Source organism: Gigantopelta aegis, unplaced genomic scaffold, assembly GCF_016097555.1.
Source record: "Gigantopelta aegis isolate Gae_Host unplaced genomic scaffold, Gae_host_genome ctg3786_pilon_pilon, whole genome shotgun sequence".
NCBI classification, from domain to species: Eukaryota; Metazoa; Mollusca; class Gastropoda; order Neomphalida; family Peltospiridae; genus Gigantopelta; species Gigantopelta aegis.
Genome location: NW_024533511.1, coordinates 10,001 through 37,609, shown reverse-complemented (window position 1 = coordinate 37,609; position 27,609 = coordinate 10,001). Strand labels below are relative to the sequence as shown.

At 34.0% G+C, this 27,609-nt stretch overlaps 3 pseudogenes; 2 read left to right on the top strand and 1 right to left on the bottom strand.

Annotated features, from left to right (window-relative positions):
- Nucleotides 1–1,425: 1,425 nt before the first annotated feature.
- LOC121392419 lies at nt 1,426–10,188 on the bottom strand (annotated as a pseudogene).
- Nucleotides 10,189–10,457: 269 nt separating this feature from the next.
- Nucleotides 10,458–19,565, top strand: LOC121392418 (annotated as a pseudogene).
- A 47-nt stretch (nt 19,566–19,612) lies between these two features.
- Nucleotides 19,613–27,609, top strand: part of LOC121392417 — a 17,183-nt pseudogene continuing 9,186 nt past the window's right edge.

The following is a 27,609-nucleotide window of genomic DNA, read 5'->3' as shown; positions in this document are numbered from 1 at the left end:
ACATTTCTCATTTAGTTTTCGTCGTATTTCTCCTTTCTCTCGAAGCATTATTATTTCACTGAAGGAAATTTTTTTTCTTTCAAAAGATAGGCCCTACCCTATTCATCGGTAATAGAAAAATCTCGCACTTTACTACATGTACATGTACATCTGTGTGACTAAATAACTATCTTGTTCACATTTCTAAAGAGTCTTCTAATATATTGATATATTAATGTTTAATTTAATTTCTTGTTAAAGTCTGGACCATAAGGGTGTAACTTGATGTATTCTCACTTTTTCTCTTTTTTTTGGTCCCCAACTGCTATGTGTATAATATTGCACCTTGAAAATTATATTTTTTTAAACTTAATAATAATAAAATATTCATATACTTTAGGGCTCATTCCTTTGTTTGGGAGATAAGAGACTCATCCCAAGATCTTACTAGACATGGGAATGAGGGTTTATTAAGTATCAGAAATATACATATTCTAGGTCTTGCCATGGAAGCTTCTCCTCTTCTAAGATGTCAGATTCTATAGGATTATCACGGAGATCAAGTTTTACCAAGTTACTTGAGCTAATAACCACAATGCATTCTCCTTTAGAATCCGATTCATGCTATTACCTCGGAGATTTAGAACTGATAAAAACTTGATACAATACCAAACAACAGGGAATACCTGTAACATATTAAACTGTAGATATAATATCTTCAAATTTGACAGTCTTTCCAAGTTTGTGTGGTAAGTCTTGGAGTTTATTCTTCGCTATTGATAACCATTCTAAAAATACTAAATTTGCCAGTTCATTTGGTAATGTAGTGAGCATATTTTCAGCTACTGATAATCTTTTGAGTTGGTGGAGCTGACAGATCTGTGCAGGAATATCCTGTCAATCCGGTGCATGTCAGCCACAGCTCGTGTAAATTCAGTAAATTGAAAAAAAAGACTGTGGGAGGCAATTAATAGGATTATAACTCAAATTCAAGATTATTAAAGTATTTAAAGTGCCAAAGTTTGATGGAAGAACTGTCAAGTTTGGTGTTCTAAGGACAACTGAGTCAGGTGAGGTAATTTTGTGACTTCTTCTGGAGGTAACAGTATCTTGTTATTATTCAGAAGCAAGATTTCTATCTGTTTAAAATTTGATATCTCCTGGGTACCACTTTCAATTCTCTGTGACTGAAATTTATACATGTGGACATTCTATTACAAACTCCACCCCTATTAATTGTAATAAGCGCATGGGCGCTTATATTCAAAAGTTAACTTGATATGTATTCAGTTTTTAATAAGCATACAAGACAAGAAAAACTGATGATTTGTTGAAAAAGTTCATTGTGTGAAAACGGTAATTAAAACAAAAACAGACAATAATTGATAATAATAATAATAATAATAACAATAATAATATATAATAATAATAATATAATAAAATGGCTCAAGAAGAGCCAACTTCACTTGTAATAAACCTTCTAAGTCTATCCAAATATTGTCCATAGAGCTCTACATCATTATGTCCCGCACCTTCCACCCAGAGAGGTTCTACTGTACGCGGAGCTCTCTCAAACATAGCTAGTCCGTGAGAAAAAATCAATGACCTCATCTTCTGTCCCATGAATAACTAACACAGGTGATGTCACCCGAGTGATTTTTTCAATACTATAAAGAAAGAGACTTTATTATAATAAAGTATCTTTGCACAGCTATCATATATTGTGATATTACTAGTTTCTATAAACAGCTATTCATGATGAAGCAAGTTATTTGTTTATCTATATATACATCATGGAAGGTGGCATGTTTCTTTCTTTGAAGGGACAACCCTTCAAAACCACTTTAATATAGCATGTGGTACTCATGTTATCAACACTATGCTATTTTAATTAGCATTCTCTTGTGGAAGGCATTATTGTTTTGATAATAACACATCATGAGTATAGTATGCTCCATATCATGACATAAAGGCACAAGTATAGGATACCCTTATTGACACATCAGGAAATGACATTTGACAATACTACTGTATTGTAACATTGTTTTGTAATTATTAATTGATTTCGTAATTAGGGGGAGTTATACAATCTACCTTGCAAATGGGTCAAAAACACCAACGTTCTCCTCGTCTATGGGAAGGCCACTCTCATGCCAGACATTAGTGCTGAGTGTAATATCACACCTGCTACTTCATGTCTTAGTTGCTAAGTCTACAGCAGCTGCTGTTCCCTATACTTTGACATATATAATAATTTGATCCGGTCGTAAGTTGTAGCGAGGTAGACAGGGCATCCCAGGCAGCCTCAGAGTCAGAATATATATCGCTTCTGAAGCAGTACCTGAACTGCTCCAGAACCTGAGGAGTCATATGCGAAGATATTACAGTTTATTCTTGAGCAAAGACCGATAGGAAACTTGACATCTGTCCCAAATCGACAGCGTTACCATGGCTGAACAAAATAGTAACTGAGGTGTGTCTGTGTTCTTCACGTACTACAGGCTATTCTGTTACCTCGTCTGGTCTGGTTCTAGTATAAAAATACTTCGATTGCTTCTAGTTCTCGATGGCTGTATTGCCACTCTGATCGCTCTGAAAGGTGTAGGGCACAACTGTTTTCCGATTCGTCATCATCAATGAAAAGAAAAAAAAAAACACAACGTGAATTAAGGTCCGGTTTCTGGAGGAAGGCAAGCTAATTTAGCAGCTATTCGAGAAGGACAGGTGGACAACAGAAGAGATAGCACAGTTCTGATATAGAGAGACCATTTCAGTTCAGTACTCAGATGATAAGAAGAGAGATCAAGAGTCAATAAACCGATGGTTTACTAAAGTCAGTTATTATCACTTGATCTAGGCCTTTTAAAGGCGTGGGCTAAGATACACTCGTGGAACCTTTTCACAATGCCTACTGTAGTGTTAGTAGATATATCACTGTCTATGAAAAGACCAGTATCACAACCAACGGGGACTTAAAAACACGGACTAGCATTAGCGACAGATTTGCCTGGAGAAACTATTCCATATTTTGAACACGTGTTCCCATTAGAATATTTAGCTCTGTTGGTCCTTTTCATCTACATGTGAACTGATGGTACCCTTTACAAGAGACCACTCAGAATGCGTGAAGCATTAAGTTCTGTTTCAGTCTTAGATATTACTGATCTCACTGTAGCTATGGAATCATTCACAGAAATGGTTACCACCCGACTGGGGGCATGTTTGTTACCAGTTCAACTCATTTTAGTAACTGATGGTGTACTTGGTCTTCGTAAGTCGCCTAATGCATTCTCTTTCCCTTTTCCTTGCCAACTTATGGTGGTCTGGTGTAGCTACAAGAGATGAATTAACCTCTCTATCAAACAAGTGGAATAGAATAAGTCAACTTCTTTGCATCCCCACTTCTGATTTATTGTGCCAAATGGAACCAGTTGGTCTAGAAAGTGTCTGTCAAGCTTTTTTAGAGCTTTCTAAGACAGTTTTCTATCCTTATATGGCATTTTAAGATGTGGACATTTACAATCAAATTATCAATCTATCACCATCTCCAAGAATGACCCAAAGTATCTCAAAAATGGTGACAGATCCTCACCATAGTTTTGAAAATCCTTACATATCAAAGAATTTCAACAGAATTATTTAATTTGCGGGTTTCTAGACATGAATATATTGTCGGCTCTGCTGCTGTGTTCAGTAAACACTTTCTTATTGGACGCAGAAGTACTGAAGATAAAATGGAAAGCTATGACAGACTTTATTGGATGACAATGAGATACCAAAGAGATAAAGTGATGAAGCAAGCAAACCTTCTTTCCGAGTTTTATTTACTTCATGAAGTTTAAAGTGTGAATCGAAAGTCAGCTGTCATACACTGGGGTAAGAACAAAAGTGCTAACAATTCTGTCAAGCTTATATTTAAGGATATTTCATTGATTTTACAATAAGTTTCTAAAAAAGGAATACTTGTATTGCTAATTATTTAGTTCACCCATTACCTCTACTCTGTAACAAGTGGTACTTTGTATCTGCCATTCATAGTGATATTGGCTTTCTTTTAGGGACAACTGGTTTGCTTTTTTATCAGTAGCTGTTCTTCAATCAAAGAAATCCAACCTCATATTGACTGTTCTTCTTTCCAGATGCTGAAGTACCTGGGTTGGACAGATACGTTATTTGGGTCCTAAGTCCATCAGGATCTGACCCTCGTCTATTGGAGAGTGGTAAAAAAATCACTTCCCTGTCTCTGTACCTCACATGTTAAGCTATCAAGCTCCAGCCAGTTTGTTCTGGGGCTAAAGAGGCTGGTTTGCAGAATGACATAACCAAGTCTTGAGATTAGTCACAAACTACCAGAAAAAGAGGCATCACTAATGAAGGTAGGGTCTTTAACTTTACACTATGACTAAACAAGAGTGTAGTTTATGCTAGTTACATGTATATTAATATACAAAGATACTGTTTTGTTTTTGTTGTTGTCTTTCATTTTAGGAGCTCAATAAACTCGTCAAGTTGTTTTTACTTATAGCCTACCAAAGTTAATGGACACAATTTTGTCATATACTCTCAACAGAAGAAGCCTCAGCTCCTAATCCACAATCTAAAGCTATTCTTCAACGTTGTATTGCATTCTTAAGTTACTAAAATAACCCTCAAGACAGATTGCTCGCTATGAGTTCAAAGTAAGTGTTGTAAAGATACAATATATTACTGTTTTCCTCAGAACGTAAAATGTTATACTTATTATAATAGTTTTGAACTATTGACTGGTTTTCCTATAAGTTCATAATGAAAACTGAAACCTATTGTTTTATGCATAACTTTCTCAGTTTATTTTTATCTGTAGCGGGTTGTGTTTTATCAAGTGGTATCTTCACTTTAACTCCATGCTCCTTATAAAATGCTTTAAGTTCCATCTTGATATTCTCCCATGGACTTATGTGGGCTCTAAGAGATACTTGGGAAAACGAGAGATCATAAACAATAATAAAACTAGAACATTTAGTTTACATTCCACTTGATGCCTGTAGCCAAATGTTGCCTGATTGTCTTTACTTGCTAAGTAGATTTTTTTAACATGTCCAAACATCACTTAAGCTCTTTGTCCGTGTGATAAATACATATACAGTAAACAGGTATCCATACTACTTTAGTGAGGCTATGTAGAGCTAGAGTTATAATGAGGTAGTCTCACTTGAGTATTTTAGAAGTCCTGCTACCTTGAGTGACTTTAATTCACTGTTCTTCATCTTGCCTGTACACTTGAAGTTATAAAGAGTATAATATGGACCATGTTTTCCAGTTTGAAGGACAACATTTGTGGATTCTCCCATCGTTTCTTTCTTTTCCTGGACTTTTCCTTGTGGAGAATATAAGTATTATTCAGTACACAAGATCTCTCTAACTTGTTTTAGCTTGTTTCTCCATTTTAGATAGCTTTCTATTTGCTACATATAAAATGGTCATTCAATACATGTTTGTTCTTACTTTCATTAGGGAGTTTCTTTCTGAAGGTAAACTATTAAGAAAAATACAAAGTTTATTAATAATAATAATTATTATATTAATATTATATATTAATATAATAAATAATAAACAAGATTACTACCAAGATCACTGACCTGATCCAGTTATTAAGAAAAACATAAAATAGTAACACCCACGCAACTAAGTAGAGTTAATATGATATTATCACTTGGGTTGCCATAAACTGACTCCAAATACCAAAACTGACTTCTCTCCTCCAGCTCTATTGCTAAAAGAGAGTCAACTGCATAACTTGTTGATAAACTTAATATTTCTCTTACCTGGTATATCTGCTTCAACTAATGGAACACATAAGTGTTTTTAATTTTGTAGGATTGTCACATATTTTATGAGGTCTATTAGCCCATATTTCTATTGTACAACCAGAAAATGAATCAGTCTTTTAGTCGGTGTCTCAGAGGAGTGAAGGTTGACCCAGTTTCTAGAGAAATATCACATATACTTTATGACTAGGTCTTATATAATAGTCTAATGCTAACTTCTTAGCAAAATAATAAACTTGTCTTTTTTTTCAGTAAAGAAGAGAAAATACTAATAGGTGTGTTAGTCCAAGACAATTCCTGTCTGTCTGAATTCTGTTGCAATTAAGGTAGCTTTATGAATGAGCTCTCTCCTCAATAAGGTATATATCACCATGACGACATTGAATTTAAGTTCTTGAAGATTGGTAACCTGATGTACAAATGATTAAATTATGTACGATATCATTGACTCTCACAAGATGTTCGTGCTGATAAGGTACAGTTAATATAACAGAGATAGCTCTCATAAAAGACCAGATCCTTTCCATTAGGAGCAGCCAGTAATGTCTTGATAGCTCCGCTAGACGATTTGTGCTGTTGACCGATTGGAATGAGAAAATATTTTTAGATCCATTAGTGGTAGAGCTGAAGCTAATAAAAAGAGAAGACATGTACATAATATATTGGGATATTCTCATACTAGTATCTTAGTTAATAACTTAGTACTTGCTATATATAATGTTGATGTTGAGTATGGTTGTTCCAAGCACTCACCTTCTACTTGACAGGATCATGAAATAAACAGCATATGTAGTAATGATCTGTGGAACATCGAAGGCTTTGAGAGGGATGACCCACAGGAACGTGAACTGTGATGTTGAGTTCACATTTGTGAGGCATAGATTTTTCAGAAATCGCCCTTAGGCATCAAGTTTAAATCGTACTAAGCTTTCAGTTTGCTGTGGTATATAGATCCAATAGAAGTATTGAAAATATTTTAACTTAACTGGTCCTATCCAGACTGTTGTTTGACACATTTGAGGGATGAAGCAATATAAGAATGTATAGACATTAAACAGTTAGAGAACCATCAGCTTCACCTCCATATTCAAAATACTACTGCTTGACAAAATAGGATTGGTGACTTGCCCATTGTTGTTTAGTGAACTGAAAGTGTTGCTATCTCTCTCAAATGTTTCTTCTAATTCCAAATCTTGTCACATACAGAAGGAGCTGTTAGTTCAAAATTGGTGGTTTCTATTATACAGAGAGAGCTTAAAATGTATGGATAAAATGTAAATCCAGTCTCACAAAGCCAGCCAGGAGAGGTTTGGCTAGGTGATACAACATATAATCTGTATCTTACTAGCAATTTTGCTTTGATTATAGGTATATAGAGATATGATCTGTGGCGCCGTCAGGAGCTCCTGAGAGATAGATAAAATTTCTTATGACTTGAGATGATACAAATGCTCGAGGGACAGTCACTGATTGGAGAATGTTGAACTCATGGGGTGAATAGCTTTGCAATTAAGGAAGAGGCATTGTATTGCTATCATGAGTCCAACAGCAAATTCTGACTATCCAAATGGAGAGAATAACCGGAAAACCTTAGGGTTGATGTAAATGGTAACCCAATATAATCACCTATATAACAGACGATTATTTTGCAACTAAAATATTTATAGCTACCAAATTTTTTTTGAGAAGGTATGGTCTCTTTTCTGGACAAGTGTTTTTATATTGTAATATTCATATACATTTATTATGGAGAATTATCTCTTGATACAAATATACCCTCATCAAGTGCGGAGTAATAACCCTTTGTGTTCAACCTCCACTGATGGTCGTTTCCCAGATGACATACGACTGACAGCATCATACAAGAACTTTGGAATTCTGTACAAATATGAATGGCAGCTAAATCAATTAAAAATACAAAAGTATTCTACAATTATGAACTATTATAATAACTGTTTGTTTGAAATTTGTTTGACACAATAAGACTGTTCAGATTGGTATATATAAACCTAGTAGCTATTAGAGTGCTCTACATATATGATATAACTTAGGCATGAAAAGTATAATTCTTTTTCAATTTGAGTTCTATCATTAACTTTTCCCAATTTCTCAGTTTGGTTTTGTGCGTAAGTATAACATTTTATATAAGCAATTGACAATATTGAGGTCTGTTAGTGTAGTAGTGTAAGTTGAAAATATTTGAATTGACACGTATTACATGAACAGAATGAAGGTCTATGTATTCTGTTATTATTTTGACTACATATATGTCCAAAGAAAGTCAAACAAATTTATAATATGGGTGTATAGATATGTGATATAATAACCGTCTTGTGGAGTTAGGCCCGCAAAATGAAACCTTTCTAGTGAATCTATAAACAAGGAAACAACTATCCTTAATATTGAATACATAAACGTAATAAATATATATATATATTATAATTATATATAACTATAATATGCTTCCTCCTACACAAAAATGGTATTAACTATCACTGTATACTATGCCTATTGGTACACCCTAGTTTGCTATAACTAGCTTACAATATGATATGTATCATTCACATATAATTCCATACATTAAATTGTACTATGACTTTGGTCTGCTTTTTATTATCCATATCCTTTGCATTTTTTACATCAGGTATAATAGGCGATAGAAATGGTCCTAATTGAATGATTGATTAATAGGTCCTCGTCGACAGATTCAACGAGTTCGATTAGAATTGGGATCAAATCGATGCGAGTATACGATATCTTGGTACGTGATTAGAGTGATATCGATAAGAATTGCCAAAGACAAATCGAGATCAACTGGAGCTTTGAGTCCTCCTTCCATACTGAAAATAACCATATGTATTGGAACTCCCTCCAAAGGAAAGCTGGAATAAACAAAACTAAGATGTCACTGGGTAATTAAGTCTATAGTTCTTTATCGGGGGTAATTCTGCACTCTTATAAGATCAGGTGTCCAAGTCCAAGTCCTGGTTGGAGGAACTTTCCACCAGGTCTTATCATTGGTTTGGCAGCTCTTGTGTGAAATTCTCTCAACAATCTCTGAATAATTTGAGTCCCACTGGAATTTGATACCATAAATCTAAAACAGTACACGATAAATGATTGATATTTCAAATTTTACATACCAGATCTCTGAAATTGAGTGTCATTCCAACTGTTACAGCTACTGTGACCGTTGACACCTGACAAATGGGCCTTTAATGTTGATGGTAATTGATAGAACCACTACCGACACCAGATATTAAGACTGAGACTCTAAGCTAAACAAGAATCAAAAGATGGATGATGGATGGTGGTTTGTTGTATGGGAAAAACTGTTTGGATAGATGGATATTGGATAAATGCTTGAATTCATACATGATACCATAACATGAAGCCATCTTGGTTACACACACCTCAGAATTTTGTTTTGTCTTTTCCACTAATAATGACCTTCATTCTACAATCTCAAGCTAAACTTAGCTTTGACTGGATTATCATAAAATGGCTCAGGAAGTGGTCTCTTGAGTCTGACATTACAATATGGAGAATTAATAAAGGCAATGGCTGCCTTTTTCCTCACAGCAATTGAATGGACATAGTACTCTCCAAATATGGATGCTGGGACGTAAGGAATCCCCAGGCACCACCCAAATGCAGAGTGTAATAATACTTTAGCTGTATAATACTTTCTCTCCATCAATTACGAGATATAATTTCATTGGGAGAAATCCATTTAATTACTTAACATATTAAAGTTGGACTCACTTGTAATTCTTCTCTCATCAGATGTGATGTTGAAGATGTAATATCTTTTGCTTCTTGAAGACCCCACAAAACCTACAGATTGAGGAAGTATTTCCTGAAACTCTGCAATACTAGGTGTGAGAAAGGCTTCTGGCACTTGTCTCCAACTCTCATTTCTCCGTCGTATGGATATGCTTGTGTTACAGCTCTCGAGAAAGTTACAATAAATGTCATATTTCCCGTCACCTTCATTAGGAAGATATGAAAACGGAAGAGGTTCAATATCAATAATGTCAATGCATGTTGGAAATGTATCTCCTGGAAAATGAGACTCTTTGTCAAATAGATCGAGTGCCTTTAATGTAGAGATGTTAGCCAATTATACTAATGTGTATTGAGTAGTAGTAATATACTAATGAGCTGTGAAACATTTTTGTTCAATTATTTTTACTACAAAAAAAAAGAAGAGAGGTAATTTTAAAAATTAATTTAATAAAATAACATATGAAAACATTAAATCTCTGGTGTAGTGCAGCTGAATAAGAAGTGTACCATAAATATGCTAAGAAATTTCTTTTTATTCGAAATGGTCCTACATCATACGGCACGCGGAGTATTTAAAGAAACTCTCGGTCTTGGCGTCTTCTAGTTCTAGCATTTTGATCTGTCAATTCTTTGAGCTTTTATGGCTGACACAAACTCATTAGAGAACGTTTGTTACTTCAAGAAACTTTAACTATCGAGGAACAAGCTAGTCCAGCGAAGAGAAAATGGACATCATGAAACGGAAACAACCGGTGAGACGGACACACCTTCTTCTTCAGCCCACGTTACGAGCGATGCCTCTGTCGAAATCCCACCCTTGAGTGAAGTAAATCTAATGGACACGCTCTAGGAACAAGTATATTGTCTGCATCAGAACTAATTATGTCTAATGATACTAATGCTGGAAGAAATACTCCAGAACTAGAGCTTGCATCAGGTCACGATGATTTAGAACCCATTGGAGAAGAGGTGAGAATAATGAAGCAACCAATTTAAAACCAGTTGAGCAAGTTTCAAACATAGAGCACCAGTCTTCTACAGGAGGACCATCTTCTGAGTCAGTGGACACAACGAGGGACTAATGGTGCTTCAAAGAAGGAGAGAAAGGCACAAAAGATTGGATTGATGTTCTTGGCAATGGATTCTTATTAAAGAAAGTGGGTGGATAGATGCAGGATAGATAGATTAGTAGATAGAGTCTTGACAGCTGGTTAGATAACAAAGATGGTTAGATAGTGAGGGCAAGGATAAAGAGTTTTTTATATTCAAACTTTAATTCCATATTAGGTATTAAGTGCTGGAGAAGGAGTATTAACGAGACCACCCCCTCAATTCAAGTTAGAATCCGAGTTCGTGGTTTCCTATCAAATGGTACAGTTATAGACAAACAAAATGGTTTAACATTTACTGTTGGTGACGGTGATGTCATACAAGGTCCGTGAGTGATGCCCCTTGATATTCGCTAAAAATAATTAATATATTAATCTTTTCTATTAGCATTGGATATTACTGTTAGTTTAATGGAGAAAGGAGAGATATGTCAGATGAAGACAGATGCCCGATATGCTTATGGATCACATGGAAGGTTGGTATCTCTATACTTACTTAACATTTGTAATAACTGTATACATGCACTGTTAATGGAGTAATACTTATGTTATACATTTTGAAGCTAAGAAGACTAAGTTCATAATAATACTGTCATCAGATGATTTCACATGTCATGTAAACTAACTTTTGTTTACATATGTATTTCATCAGTTGTCTCATTTTGATTATGTAGACAATGTGTTATTTATTTATTCTAACTTAACAAACTGTTTAATTTTTACTTTCTCCCATAGGTCTCCTGACATACCCCCAGAGTCTACACTAATGTATGAACTGGAGTTACTAGAGATTAATCCTCCACTCGATTTAACAACTATATCTGAGAAAGATCTAATCTCTTATTTGTGAGTATAATTGACATAAAGCTGTCTTGTTACAATTGTTACTATAGAAACAAAAAACGAGGGCGTGGCAATGATCTTTTTCAAAGAAAGGAGTTTCCTCAAGCTGTACATCATATAGCAGGTTAGAGTACGAGACAAATACTGAAGTTGTAGCACATAATGTTGTGGCCTGTGCACAGAATTAATAAAATTAAAAAATGTACATAATACTATATATTATTATATTTTTTGTAGAGCTGTAGAAATCATTAGAACCTACAGAGAAGAAGTAAGTCAATTGATCATTTGTATATTGTAGTCATCCTTTCTCTTCCTCCCTTGCTCTCTTCCTTCCTTCGCCTCTCCTTGTTCCCTCTCTCTCAGCAACAAGTAGTAGAATTCTCACCTGAAATAGCTGATTTGTGGATAAGGTGTCTCAATAACTTAGCAGCTGCGCAACTTAAAGTAGAATCTTTTATTTAATATAGACTGTCAAAGTTTTTGTGGTTTCACTCTCTCTAGGTAGAGATGTATGACGAAGCATTGACATCTGTTGAAGAAGTGTTAAAATTTGAGCCACAAAATGTCAAAGCTCTTTATCGTTGTGGTAAAGTATACCTTATTAAAGGAGAACTTGATAAGGCAGTAACTAATCTACAAAAAGCCTCTGATCTTAGTCCTGATGAAAAGGTAGCTATTGGATATGAGGAATGGTTAGATCCAAACTGATGCTTTATGATACATTTTAGGCTATTCAAGCTGAACTTCAGAAAGCACTTCGCAAGAGAGATCAAGAACGAGGGCAAGAGAGGGCTTAATATAAAAGAATGTTGGCTCAAAATACACCACATACTCCATCTACTAGCAAGACCACACCCATAAACTCACCGCCTAACTCAAAATCATCATCGTGGGTAAGCCACTTGATCATTCATTATTAGTATAGTTTCTATTGAAGTATTCAATCACCAATATTTTTACTATAACAAATACTTATTTTTAATCTATTGATAAATTGTTATTAACAAATTTATTAATAGGGTTGGAAAGGCTTGTTATTAGGAGCTGGTATTGTTGTTACATTTGCTGTGGGAATAGCTTTAATGTCAAAATATCGGAAATAAACATCCTTTATAACTTTATCATCAATTTTGTTGTGGACTGTATCTTTACAATCTTGTAATAATTATTATCTATTTAATTATGTGTGTATGATTATAATAAATAATATTGTATTTTACTTTGACACAGTTATAATAATAATAATAATCATTACTGTTAATTATTATACTCTTTAAAGGGAGTGCCTCATATGGAATTAATCACGTGATCTTTGCGTTTTAAGAATTGTCTATTAATTTTTATAAGTATCGAAGGAGTAAACTTGCTGCTGTAATCACATCTAATCTGAGGAATTAGACATTACAATTCTACAAAAAGGAGATAATTGCTAGACATTCGGTGCACGTACAGGGTAAGTCCAGAGCTATTGCGTACGTATAAATGTAAGGCTGTACTAAGTAACTCCACCCATCCACCTTTTTTAATTTCATTGTGTTGCGTTTTACTGTAGATCGGCAAGAGTGGGATCATGTCACTTACTGGCTTAAAGAAGCAATATAACAAAGTCTCTCAAGTACGTTTTCTTGTATAGAACTATAAATGCATTCAGAATATTTGAATAACAAAATATAAAGAATATTTGAAGTGTTAAAAGTTTGACAAACCTAGTCTTTTTAATAACAAATTGGATTATTTACTTTTACTTAAATTACGCATTATTGTAACAAATATTTAATATGGAAATGTGAGTGTAGCCACGACTTGATATATATATATATATATATATAATATTATATATATATATATATATATATATATATATATATATATATATATATATATGAGTATTTGCATTTTAGTGCTTACTCTATTGTCTAAGCAAACTATTATGCTAAAGTTAGAAGTATGTCTATATAATAACATTTAATGTGTTTTGGTTTGAGGGTCTTTGTTGCTCTTTTGTTTATCAAATAACATTTTAATATTATTTCTTCTCTAGTATATGATTGAGAAGACTGGCAAGGATGAAGGAACACCTCTTGATGATGATTATAGGGAGCTTGAGAGAGTGAGTTTTAGATAGCTGGGTACAAGGATTAAGTGATGTTTCTATTAGTAGAGCAAACTTGTCTGTAATGTTGTGATAATATTAGTTTTGCTGTGTCATGTAAACATGACAGGAATTGAATATCATGTGACAAAGTAGCTTTTATAGCCAACCAAATACTCTAGTATATTAGCTCTACTATAAATATTTTAACTCTTAGCTCATAAAGAACTTATTAATTAAACAAACAGTTACTTGTGTGACCAGCTGTAACTCAGACTTTAAATAAGAGTCATAATAAAAGATCTTGTGTCTCATAATAAGTTTATTTTTAACTCTTTCTCAACAGTCATGGTTTCTCTTGCAGAATTAGCTTCATATCATTACAAATTGTTAAAGTTTTTTTCCCAATATTATACAAGGGGTTTCTAGCTCTTTTGGCCCCTCATGTTTATAATATTATGTATAGAATTCATCTTTAGTGATTTCTGTAGACCATTCTATAGTAGGAGTATTACCATGTACAAAATGTGTTACTGATAGTCATAGGTCTAACTCTGCTGTTATGGACATATATGGTCATATTGGAGTATATGAATGATAAAAGTTTTATTGATGACGTTATTTAATATATTATCATGTCGTAAATTTTTAAAGATTTTTTATTTTATATGTTGTTAGAAAACCGACTGCACAGTAGGTGCCGTTGAAGGTATTATATCAAAAACAAAAGAGTTCTTACAACCTAATCTGGTTAGTATAATTGTAATTAATAATTACGGCACAACCACTTTTATACACCTCATTTGTTAAGGTATCTAGATAATTGACAAATTATATCTTTGTAATGAATTGAGCACCATTCTCTCTCTCATGTAGCTGCTCGGTTAAGAATGGCTGTTAGTAGTAAAAATAAGTCAACATCTGCTCAACCTGAGGGGAGCCTTGGGTGAAATGATGCTTAAAGTTGGATCTGAACTAGGAGATGACTCTAGCTTTGGTTAGTTGTGATAACTCATGTTGATATAACACTATGTTACAAAAATCATATGTACATCTACTTGTACATGTATGGTTCAAAGGTCATATGTACACATGTGCATGTATGGTTCAAAGGTCATATCTACATGTATGGTTCAAAAATCACATGCTAATCTGTTATTTTTTCTTATTAACAGGTATTGCATTGATGGATGGTGGAGATGCCATGAAACAATTGTCAGACATTAAAGATGCTTTGGTTAGTAACTACATGTAGCTGCTATACACAACATAGTCTTGATGTAATGTGTCTATGTAGGATTTGAATGCCAAAGCTAACTTCCTTGATCCATTGACAGCATTGTTACAGAAAGACATTTAAAGAGATTAGGTTAGTGTATTATTTGTATTGTCTCTAATTGTTATTGTTCTCTCTCTCTCTCTCCCCCCCCCCTCAGCATCATCGTAAAAGATGTCTGGTCGTCGTCTAGATTATGATGCAAAAAGGAGGAGACAAGCTAAAGGTAGAGACATTCCATTATTATATTTCATATGCTATCATTATTACATGTAACATGTAGTTAAGTCTTCTGCATGTGTTATAGGATCAACTATTACTGATGATGAGATTGGTATGGCATTGGAGAAGTTCGAAGAATCTAAACAGTTAGCAGAAGAGGGCATGATGAATCTTCTAGATTCAGACGTATGTGACTTGTGTTCTCATTGTATCGTATTCTATTCTGTCCAATATAGGTTGAGCAAGTCACTCAATTGGATGCATTGTTGAGGCTCTTCTTGACTATCATCGTCAATGTTGTGAGGTCTTGGAGGACTACACTCGACACTTGGTGACCGTATTTCACAAGCTTCTTCTCGTGCCCCTCGTCAATACCAACCCAAACCTATTGTTCGCCAACCTACCTCAGCTTACAGGGTAAGAACAAATAGTTGTAGTAACACTAAATGTATATCTGTAACCAATTATCATTATTATTGTCTGTATTGTTTTAGTTTCAACGATAATACTTTATTGTCAATATTTACTTTCACTTAAACCAAATATTATTAACAAATCATTTATATACAATGCACAAGTCATTCCTTCACTATATGTACAATACATAAGTTGTTCCTAATATTGTATGTTATATCTTGGGTATTTTGTTAGGGTGGTTCTTCTGATGATGATGTCAATCCACCTCCTGCATACTCTCCTCCAAAGCCTAGTGGTAGCAGTTCAAGAAAACCATCCAAACCTTGTTGTCGAGCACTTTATGACTTTGAGCCAGAGAATGAGGGAGAGTTGGGTTTCAATGAAGGTGACATGATTAATTTAACTAGCGAGATAGATGAGAATTGGTTGGAGGGAGAATTTCAAGGAAACTATGGATTCTTTCCAAAGAATTATGTGGAAATTGTTCGTACCACTTTGAACTTCAAGCTGTTAGTATAACAATAATATTTTGCTGTGTACACTTAGTAACTAATAAAATATTGTGCAACCGTGACATGACCTTTTTGTTCAGTCAAATTTTGTATCATGTATTAGCTGAACACATGTACACTAGTTACATTTAATTAATTGTTAGTTTCTAATTTTAACAAATTTTAAAGAAAGGCTGTCCTGTTATTTTTGTGTTTCTGTACATGTAATTTTGTCAGCTTGCTACTTATCCAGTATTTTTGTACGAACAGTTCAGATCACATATATTATTTTACTAAATATAGAACTATTGTTACACAAAATCCGATGTCTAGATCTGTATCCTGTAATGACCAATTACTACTACTTTTCAAAGAATAATACATTAACAATCATTTCACTGTTATATTAGGGGGTCCTATTATGTCCTAAATTTAATATATTGGGACCTAGTAATTTTTTACTATCATGTTGATATTTAGTGAACACAGCATACAATGTTAAGGAGATTGGACTGTCCTCATATGTAAATATTCAGTTTGTATAGTGTATACTAATTATATTTCTATCATAATCTGTTATTGCAAGATCAGTATGAAAATAATTTTATTTTTAATAAATCATAAAGTATGAAAAATAACTTATTTTAATAAATCATAAAGAACTTGAGGGGATCATATTAGTATAAAATTTTGCTACAATATACCTTAGAAAAAAACAGTTATCTGAATAGTCATTAAATTTTAAGTAATTTCTCAATGATGTTGTATATTATATTAATTTATCTTTGACTGTAGTTTTTCCAAGCATCTTCTAGTGAGCATTTATCAATTGCACTAATAGTTTCTTGCCATGGCCTGCATGTATTAAAAAAGAAGAATCATTGATATAACTTAATGTGCTACTACCTCAGGGAGAAGAACATCGTATACGTAAGTGAAGTTTCGTTGACCATCAAATACTTTCTCTGCGATGTCTTGTAAAAAATAGAATAGCTCATTTTCTAAAACAGGAAAATTTTATTTTCAATAAATAATGTTGGATACAAAAAACTTATTAAAGGTATATTATATAGGACACTGATATACTTATAATCTACATGTCTTTCTGGCCCAATCATCAGAAAATTAGTAAAACACTCATCATAATATGTATTTAGTAATAACATTGTATATATTGACAAACTACTCCCAACTTACCTTCTTATCTGATAGGTGATCAGCTGACCATATTTCTCCTGGTATTTCATAGCTCCTCTCTCTTTACTTAGTCCAGTTGTATAAATTTGATGCAATTCAGAATAAATTTCACCACGACATATTTTCTCAAGTTCAGGCTAAAGTGAGTGAGAGAGAAGAAAATATACTTATGACTTGGCAAGAAGAAATACAGCAAAAATAGGATTTCAAATAACTTAGTAAAATTAAGAAAACATTCATTGCCAAAATATTCTTTTGTCATTTCTTTTTTACCTTAAATTGTTCAAATTGTTCTTTAATGTGAGTGAAACAATAAGGAAGCTAATGACGAGAGAGAGAGAGATCATCTATTTGTCTATAGTTATATACCTTGTGTCTTCAGTTTCATTTTCATCATCATCCCAATCACCACTAACATCAGACTGATCATCATCTTCACTGTCTCCCAGGCTCCTTCTGTGCACTACTAATATCATAGCCAAAAGCAGACATATTAGGTTTGTCTGTAAGAGAAAAAAAAAAATATATTCTTTTTATATTCTCCTTACTATCACTGCTAGGTGTTACTGTTCTTGTAGGTTTGGAGGGGAAAAAGTTTTCAAAAAAATTCTAGGGGGAGAGAGAGAGATTTATCATTTATTACTATTAGTTCCAAAGTATTTACTAAAGGTCGTCTTTGACAAATCAGTTTATATTGTAATTCAGGAGGACCATCAATATCTATAAAGTAAAAGTCATAGCAATATACATTAAAATAAAGATCAAAAACAATATGACATTGAAGTACCAAATGTACTTATTATATATCTAACCTTTGCTCTCTCTCCTTAGAAGTAATTGATCTGCCTCATTTAAAGCTAAATTAAAAGCATCTCTTTTTAATTTATCCAGTTGTTCACTACTCTGTGTGCTGAACAATAATTTATTAAAACAACTAGTCACTGTCAGTGTGCTAACCTTAAATTTTTCTGTGTTTTGATAATTGAAGGCTAACATATTCTTCTTAGATTTGTTATAATTAAAACGAACTCTGAGAGAGAGAAAGAGAGACCAATATGATTGAGATTCAAAGTAAAATGTGATCATGATATATTTTCATACTCCTTTAGTTTTAATAAACAACACATTTATGTCTGTTAACTCAATACAATCTTAAAAACTGGTAGTCTTATAAATTGTTTTGACTTACGTGCACTCATCAGGCCATCCAAGAAAAAAAACACTTGCACTCTCTTCTTTTTTATAGAATGAACCTACAGGAGAATATGACATATCAAATCATTTACAATTTGAAGTGTGTGTATGAAGATTCAAAAAACATATACTTCAAAAACTAACTGTAACGTTGTGAATATGAATTACATTATTCCCATTATAGCTTACCAAGGCTGGCCAATATGGATCTCTCTTATATTTGTGCCAAGATATATCATTACGTTTTATACTGGCAGCTACAATAAACAAAAGATACATGGATCATATTAATACATTATACATATACATATGTTTAAAGACAAAAGAACAGAGCTCTCGCTGTGTTGCTGTTACTCCGAGGTTCACGCGTTATGCGATCGTAGGCTGTCTGACGATCGCATACGCGGAAACTCTCGGAGTAAACAACCCCAGCGAGAGCTATGTTCTTTTGTCCTTTATTCTGTTCTAACCCGCTTAAACGACATCGAGCACATCTTCAACAGACTTAGATACTTCAGTATATAAATATGTATATATAATATATATAATATATACTACATACATATATGTATATTATATATATATATATATACAAGAGACAAAACAAGACAACATACATGTCCAGTTTTGGCCTGAAAAATCTACTTGAGGCAAATCGTCATCACTTTCACTTTCATTTTCATCTGGTATATTAGGAACAGGAGAAACACTCGCAGAATTTGCAGTACTCTCTAGTGTTGTAGGTTCATCTAATGATTTAGAAATAACATTTGTTTCGTCCACAGAAGTTTCAGTATGAAACATTTAAGGTCTCAGATTCAGGAACTGAAATCTTGGCTTCGTGATCAGAAGTGTCAGGCTGGTAATCTGATACTTTAGTTTCCTGTGAGGCATCAGTCTTGTAATCTGATGTCTCAGACTGATAAGTAGAACAGGTCTCAGTCTCAAGACAGGGAGATGTATTCAAAGGAATTGAAGAAATATTGCATTGTGGTGAAACTATCAGAGAGTTCTTACTCGTTGGTTGTTGTGATTCAAACTTTCTGAAGTTGGTGTTTTTAGAAGACAGTCCATGTTACTGACACCTACCTTCAGAAAATGACTGTTGTGGAGAGGATTTCAAATCAGATGGACTCTGATCTCTGAGAGATGTTTACGATAAGGAGGTCAACGTTTAGCATCCATATTATCTAATGTACAAGTATCTAAAGGTGTTGATTCAGAAGTCTGAGATGCTGAACGGTATTTCTTTGCAGACAATTGAGCAGACTTCCTTGTTCTTTTTCCTTGAAGAGTTGGTTATTGATGGAGTATTTTCAATGGAAAGGGAAGTATCTGAGATTCCATGGAAGAATCTAATGAAGCTAAAGAGACATTGAAACTAGCGTCTAGTTCTTGAAGCTGAAAATTCTGGATCTATATCAGCATGAATATAATCTACTGTCTTCCTTGATAGCTGACTCAAATAGATGTAAAGTCTTGTCTTTCTACCGATGAGAGAAAGAAGAGACGAGAGAAAGAGGAGACAGAGAAGGAACGAAAAGAATGAGGCAAGGGAGAGAATTCATACATAATTTCTTAACAGCTATAATTGTTATTACTGGATTTAAGTTTCTTTCTTCCACTAGTGACAAGTGTCCCTTTGTTTCAGTAAATTAGTAAAAATGTACTGATTTTCTTGTTTGTGTAGCTAAAATAAAAAACATACATATTATATGAAAACAATATAAATAATATGACTAATTGTAAATATTTTATAGTTAGTAATAAGGCAACAAGCTCATTTCAAGAAAGTTTTGCATAAAATAATTTATTAAAGAGACAAGATAAGAATGACTACACTAAGCCATATTAAATACTACATGAGTAACCATATATTATAACTTTTTTGAGGAAAACTTTTAAGGACTACAACTTAAACACTGTATCCTGTCTTTCAGTGGTATCAATGCATCCAATTGAAAAAAAACCCTGTAATACTGATATTGACTTGTTATGTAGTTAACATTGCACAGAATCATATTAAAGGTTCATGTTCTTAGTTACTAATTGTAGGGGTTGCTAAATTTATTATGGTTTATTATATTCATCTTGATTCTTTCCTTTTGGTATTGTCATTCCTAAAGCTTTCTTTCTATTTTTTACTTTTATTATTGTAAAAATTACTCACCTCACGGGACATTATCGCCCCAAATGATTCACTTATAGCGTTTTTATCATCTTTATTTCACAGACCTGTGAAACCACGGAGCGTACATCAATTAATTCCGAATCATTAATCGTTCACCTTGAATGGCTCTAGGGAAGGCATGAACCTACAGACATCAGATAACAATCGCCGTCGTGATCTCTAGTTGTTGAGACATTATCACCTCCTCAAGATAAGTCTGACGAGACACAACCCCTTAATTTATACTTTTCATTTTATTACTTCCTAAGAAATATTATCATTTATAAGTCTATCTAACGCTCTTTCCACACAGCTTCATGTCTCAGTTGTTCGCCTAACTTCACTGCGTCACTAATTAACACTCTAAATAACCACCTCTTTATCGCTTGACCTTAATCAGTACTGTCCATGTGACTGGTGATTGACAAAGTTAGTCAACTCCTTTCCACTTACCCACTTGTCCCCAATAGTTCCTGATCAAATAATCTAGGACATATAGCTAAATAAAAGAAGTAAATTTTTGAACTCGTGGAATATGAGGAGTTTATATGCACAGCAAATTACTTTACAGTTACATAACATTTTAAAAGTACAGTCGGTAAATATTTATAATATGGTCAAAAATTATTACATTTACCTGAGGTTTTCCTGCTAGAAGCTTGAAGATGTGCCAACCCCACCCATGCTGACTTAATTATTACATTGTTGAAAGAACCATGAATGTGATGCGGACCAGACAAGGACTAAGGCAAGGTGAAATGACATACGATGAAAAGCTCCTGTATCACTCATGAGATTGACATTGTGGTAGAATACCTGAAGTGAAAAGTAGTTAGTACTATAAGAGAGATTGAGAGAAAAAGCAAATAAATTACAGGTAGAAATTAAAGTAATAAATTACTAAAATTCAATAAGGGTAAACTTAGATAAGATCAAGAAAAAAAGTCGAAACTTTAGACAAAAAGGAATTAGACCCCAATGGACTTAGACAGGAAACGTCCCAGACGGTCTAATCCCACAAGTCTAATCCCGATGTCTAATCCTAGAATGTTACAAGAATGTCTAAAAGGTGATAATGAGGTGTAAGGAATGATTGTCTAATCGAAAAGATATAACGTAAGGTGTATTAAATTTTGTGGGGGATTTAATTGCGCTATATCGTGGATTGTTGTTTAACACGAAAATTTAACTTTTATTCCACCCACGAATAAGCACTTGATCTCAATAAAGCGTGTAACACGGCTCTGTTAAAGGTTACTTTGCTTTCTATTACACTGAAGTATTATCCGTCATGCCTCCCAGATTTTTTGTATACATGGTACCCTTCTCACCATGGATTCAAATGGGAATACGAGCCTACTTCGGGAAAATCACGCTGTATCACAACACGTGTCTGACCACCACACCCATTATTAATCTTCAACCACTAAACACGAAAATTAATACCCACGAAATTTAAATAAGAAAGCAATTTTAAAAAACACGAAATTTAAAACCCTCGAAAATTTGGACCCTTACGGTATTTTAAACATTCAAAACGAACAACAAATGTCTAATTGCAGAAATGTATGATCAAGGCTTTATGCCATTCAGTAAGTTCATCTTTCAGCAATTATCCTCTTTCTCTTGAATTACCTTTCCGTCTTGTACCTTTGTGCAATCTCTGCTTGTAGCTGTAAAAATAGGACCGTCAGTAGCTGCTGTTCTTTTGAAAGAGTTCAAAGCATATAAAAGTTAGGGTGTGCCTTTCGCGCTATTATTTTAAATCCTATTGTGCCATCCTCTAAATTGAGTATTGGTCTTGGCACTGTGCGCACAAGTAGTCACCTACATGGTTTAAATGAATCAGCCAGTGTTGGTCAAAATAATATGGCTGAGGAGTTCTCATCTTGTCATATCTGGTATTTTACAGTTTTTTTAATCCATCCCAAGCAACTGAACCAAAATTGGAGGACAAAAGCAAGGGTGCACTTTTGTATAAATTGCCTAATTGAGCCATCTTCTTTGTACTCTTCCACTAGTCCCAGGACCGCTGGACTTTTCTCCACAGGCACTGGCGTAAAATGAAGTAGCAAGCCATGAATACAAGCAGGGAAATTTGAAGTTCATAGTGATTGCACTAAAGGAAGCTCACAATCAGCTCATGATCTCAAGCAGGGGAGATCGAAGATCACATTTAAAGCGTCTTCTTTTATACACATAAAAAACTGACTATAAACGTCTCTGGAACTTCCAGGTATAAAACAATCACAAAGAGGAAACTGTTGCCTTGATAAAAGCATAAATTGTGAATACTTTGTCGAGCTCGATAAAGGCAAGACCTAAGGCTTGGCAATGTTGAAGCTTTGAAGGCAACATCCTCATCTTCACCAAATTGGTAGCTAAAGTTACTATACATGGTTGTAGATGCAGGAATTGGGGTGATTCTCTTGGGCTCGTTTACGTAGTGCATGCTTAACTCTTTCCACTTTAGCTTGCCACACCATCTTCGAGGAGGTTAGACCATGTGTTTGTTGCAGATTCATCGCCCTCTGTTGTTGAATTCTAGTCGGCAGCCATCTCTCTTCCCAATCTCCATATCTCTCTAAATAGCCATATTGCGATTGAGAGTAAATTTACATCTTGCCAGATAAGGGCTTCTCCACCTTTTTGGTAGTAATGAATCCATAATCTGCAATTTAGTGATGAACTGGGCATGCGCATTTATATATTACTTAGGTAAATGAATGTAACAACTTCTAGCTATCTAAACGATGTTATAGTACAAAAGCCCTATTGTCTCTGAAATAGACAAACTGGTAAAACCACATTTATAAAGGACATTCAATCACACCCCATGAAGAGGTCACCCTTTGATCAAAAGCTTCATTAATTAAAAGGCAGCCAATGCTATGAATGATTGATAACACAACATAATATTTTCATATTACTTCATTAAGACAGTTAACAATTCTTCCAGCGCAACAATCTCCACATAATCCTCCATTGAACAAACCCAATGTAAATCAGTTCTCCATTAACCGGCTTAACTAGTCTTGTAACTTTTTTTAGGAACTGGTAATCCCAGCTGCTAGGCAGCTGCCAGAAACACATAAGTGAAAACGCTGTATGGCCAATATGGCTGCGCTGAACAATGGAAGGACTTATTCCATACAATAACAAAGGAGTGAGAGAGCTCAGAGGGAGATGATGTGATAAGGGGAAACGGAAGGCAACCCCCAGCTGCTTCACAAGCTTCTGATAAGTCATTGAGAAAGAGGCGCCACATCCAATGATCAATTTCTTTTAGTTAAGACAAATGCCCTAATAAAGAAAAATCAAAATAAAAACAATTAATAACAACAATACTCCTAAGTAGGAAATATTATATTATACTGACCTTGTCAGTTTCTTTCAATTTCTCATATAAATGAGGATGTTCTTTAATAAACGTGATTTAAAACTTGCTGGAGGAGGTCTAGATGAGTATGACAAAACTTAACACAATTTAATTAATGTTAACATACATTACAATTACAATTGCAATCTTATTGCAATCTTAACACAATCTTAACACAATCTTAACATATACATTATACCTTGTAATCAAGAATGGAGAGAGTGCTATACACGGGACTTTAAATGGAGCGCTACAAAATAACCTTCTAGCTAAACAAGTTGAACAGAATTCAATCCACAAATCCATAAGATTTTGTTGCTGACAAACAATTCTGGACTTCTTTCTCAAGCAATTCCTGCTTCCATTTATCTCGTACCTCCTCAACCTAACTGATCATTTCACATCTTCAATATAAGTAATATGGAGAACATTGCTGAAAATTATAATACCAAGGATTTTAAAAAGGGATGTTCAAAATATTAATACAATTTCCCATAGCCAGCCCTCCCTCAAAAGATTGGGGGAGGAGCTGGCTACAAGAGACTATTTGCATACATAATATACCTTGTCATATGGACGCACGGTTTGGGTAATGGATGAATGGTCAACCAATGCATCTCTGTAGTAAATGGTTTCTCTAAACCAGTTAAAGGTAGATGGTTACAAAGTAACAACACTTTGTCCTCTGAATGTTGATCACTGGAAAGAGACAAACATTTATGTGTATGATATGAGGTGTTGCTCCTGTATCTATGCTATTTTCTACAATGATCTATCAATAGACTATATTACTGGAGTCCTAGAATTACTGCTAGTAAAGGCTGGACATCACCCTGCTCCCTTTGCAGAAACAACACAAAACCATCAAGTACCACGTGGGTGGTGCTGGCTGAACACGTCACGTGATCCATCACGTGTCAGGTAGTACAAGGGGATACCTAACTGGAAAGGGACTTGGAGCTATTGAGAAGTAAATACTGCGACAATAATTAGAGCAGAAGATGGCTACTGTGGGTATAATGCGTCTTTTGATGAGACCTTGAACTGGATTTGGCAGTGTGAAAATATCGAAGAAGGAACTGGTCAGTCTAATGGCAAGTCCGGCGGATATCCCGGGACTCTGCTGCTCCTCTGGGTGTCGGAATTGACTACAAAAGGTAATGGATGTGTGCTAACAAACCAACTGCAAAAAAAATATAGAATTAATACAATGTAGTTAAATAGTTATGAGAGTTGCCATATACAGCTAGAATATTTTACAACATTAATATTTTGTTTAATATAATGAAAAATGTCACTAGGGTCATAGATAGTCAAATATCTATGCTATGGTCTATAGAACAGATTATCGCTGTTTAGAGAATAGGTTATTTCTAATATATGACTTCAATAGCAAGAGGGGCGGATGCCTTGTTAGATGTCACTGCCTGTTAGATATATTCTTGCTATGTATCCCGGTTGACCACACTCCTTTTTTAACTTTTTTGTTAGGAATGAAGAGCTTAAGAAGATGTTAGATGGAAATAAAGATAATCTCAAGTTGGAAGCCATGAAAATAATTGTTGGGGGTAAGTTATTGCTAATATTATATACTCCATGTTAAAAAAACACACAAATAATAGAAATAATATAATTAATAATTGTGTTTGGTCTAATAGTAACAGCTGGCTCTTGTGTGTGTGGGTTGTTCATATGATCGTTTATTTTTTGGTGTTTGGGATTATATTTGACTTCCCCTCATTCTTTATCATATTATGAAATATATATAACATTTTTCTTTTACATGTACTTTTAATATCTACATGTCTCTGAGTTGTTACAATGTTAATATCTAACTCGTATATTTGCTGTTAATTTTTATTCACTAATATTTCTTAATCACTGCAAAGGTGTAGAGACAGTATTGGCTTGAGGAGAGACTAGTGATTTCATATCATTAACTTTCATTTCATTATAATATATATAAGTTACTTAGTACACACGTTATATAATTAGTATAGGTGATTGACATATGACTTATGAATATCAAATTTATATAGTATGAATATACTGATGTTATGAATTCTCACTTTGCTTACTCTATCTGTACTCATCCACAGATGGTAGCTAAAGGTCGTGACGTACCAATCTCTTTCCAGCTGTAGTAAAAAATGTAGTCTCTAAAAGTCCAGAGGTCAGTGCTTCCTTTTTGCATCCTTTTATACCCGTGCACTTTATGGGGGTGTGGCTAATTAGATTATTTCATATTCTATAGATCAAGAAGCTGTCTATGTGTATTTAGTACGTTATGCTGAAGAACAACAAGACTTGGCACTGTTGTCTATCAGTACTTTTCAAAAAGCTCTAAAGGTACACAGTTTATAATTGTATAGTTCAATAGATTATATGGAATGAATGGAGTGTAGTTTGTTGATATTAAACTTGTATAATCAGACACTGTTTGCTTATCAGTAGAGGAAATGTAAGCTGGTTAATATTTAGAGTGATGCCTATTTTTTAGCAATGTTCATGTAATAGACAGATCTGACTTGTACAATGACAATTAATGTGTTATGTTTGTTGATGCTAATGACCTCTCTCTCTCTCTAATCTCTCTCTCTCTCTCTCTCATTTCTTTAGGATCCTAACCAATTGATACGAGCTAGTGCTCTTCGTGTTCTCTCTAGTATAAGAGTACCTATTATTGTTCCAATAATGATGTTAGCTATTAAAAGATGTTAGTTTATCTACTTTAAGATTAATGCAGTCATCCATAAACAATGTCCCTTGTTCGTTTATTGATCCATTTTATTGATCCATCTCATTTATATGTCAATCCATAGTCCAAGCCTACTTGTCCATTCATTCATCCATGCATCATTTTATTCATCCATCTCTCCTTCCACCCATCCATCCATTAGTTATCTATCCATCCATTTATCTCTTTAGTGTGTAATGGACATGTCTCCTTATGTAAGGAAAACAGCAGCCAATGCTATACTAAAACTGTTTAGGTAAGACAATAGACCACACCCTCTAGATATGTCCATTAATTATTGTTATTATTTAGTCTTGATCCTGAACAGAAAGAGCCGTTGACTGAAATTATTGAAAAGTTATTGAAAAGATCAAACCACTGTTAGTTAACTCATAAATAGCAATAATTATTGTGAATTGTGATAGTTAATTTATAATATTAAATGATGACTTTCAGTTTCAATATAATATTGAGCTTATGTTTTAGGGGTTAAATTTAAGATATGATACTCCATGTGTAATATGTTATAAGATACCATTCGATACACTATATATACATAAGATTACTATAGATATTATTGTATTATTTACTTGTTCTTTCTCTATCGTATTTAGTTGGTGGCTGGTAGTATAGTAATGGCCATTTGAGTTAGTATGTCCCGAGAGAATTGATCTGATTCACAAAAACTATCGCAAGTTGTGTAACTTATGGTTGATGTTGATGAGTGGGGCCAAGTGACCATGTTTGAACATGTTAACACGTTATGCTAGAACACAATTCATTGATCCTAATAAAAATGTAAGAGAGAGAGACAGAGACAGAGACAGAGAGAGATAAAAAGGATGGTATAAATTGATAAGAGTTGTGTCTATTTTATTTAGGAGCAATCAGAGGAGAAATTTAT